This window comes from Nematolebias whitei, chromosome 14 (genome assembly GCF_014905685.2).
Source record: "Nematolebias whitei isolate Nwh7 chromosome 14, NemWhi1, whole genome shotgun sequence".
NCBI classification, from domain to species: Eukaryota; Metazoa; Chordata; class Actinopteri; order Cyprinodontiformes; family Rivulidae; genus Nematolebias; species Nematolebias whitei.
Window position 1 is genome coordinate 308,725 of NC_056511.1, and position 1,219 is coordinate 309,943.

The following is a 1,219-nucleotide window of genomic DNA, read 5'->3' on the forward strand; positions in this document are numbered from 1 at the left end:
TGCGGCCTAATCCTCGTAGTGAAGCCTCGAGCTGTCCTGGATCACCTCCTCCGTCTGAGGGCGACGTCAGCAGCCTTAAGCAAGAAATACTTGTAGCTCTCCGAGAGGACCTTGCTGCTATAATTAAAGCAGAATTCCATGCTGTTCTGGGTGAAAGTCTCTCGTCGATTAATGCCGAGCTGTCCGCCTTCAAAAAGGAGCTATCGTCTGGGCTAGCAGCGGTGCAGGAGAGCTTCACGGGGCTAAAGCTAACGGTAACAGAGGTGGAGAAGTCCGTCTCCACCTGCACTGACGACATCGTGAACCTCCAGAAAACAGTTGACGTCCTTACTAAGACGGTGGCACAGTTGGAGGATAAGTGCGATGACCTGGAGTCCCGGTCTCGACGTCAGAACATCCGCATCATTGGTGTTCCGGAGGATGACCCATCAGCGGCGACAACGGCTGCGGTATCTCGGATGCTAAAGGAGGCCTTCGACCTCGAGGAGGAGCCGCTGCTGGACCGCGCTCATCGCATCCCAGCCCCCAAACCGAAAGCAGGCGAGCGGGCCCGTCCGATTGTAGCTAAGTTTCACTACCAAGCGGACTGTGTGAAAATCCAGGCGAAGGCGAGGGAGTTGCAGCGGGTCAAAGTGAACGGTACGAATATCTTCGTCTTCCCTGACTACACTGCCAAAACGGCCCGGGCGCGGGCGGCCTTCACGGAATGTCGTCGCAAGCTGCGGGACATCGAGGGGGTTCGGTTCGGCCTGCTCCACCCGGCCCGGCTGAAGATCACGTTTGAGGGTAACACGCGGGTGTTTACCTCTGCTGAGGAGGCGAAGATTTACATTGAGTCGATTACAAAATGAGCATTACAATTAATATGATCGATCTCACACTCAGGAACGTCAGTATTATTAGTCATTATTATTATTCAGGTTTGAAAATGTAATCAAAGTGTTCTGTCTACACTCACGGACTTATTTGTTTACATTCAGGGGTTTAATGTTCTGAATTATAATTAGTATGTTTTGTTTACAATTAAGGATTTAATGTTTAGAATTATAATTAGTGTGTTTTGTTTACAATTAAGGATTTAATGTTTAGAATTATAATTAGTGTGTTTTGTTTACAATTAGGGATTTAATGTTTAGAATTATAATTAGTGTGTTTTGTTTACAATTAGGGATTTAATGTTTAGAATTATAATTAGTGTGTTTTGTTTACAATTAGGGAA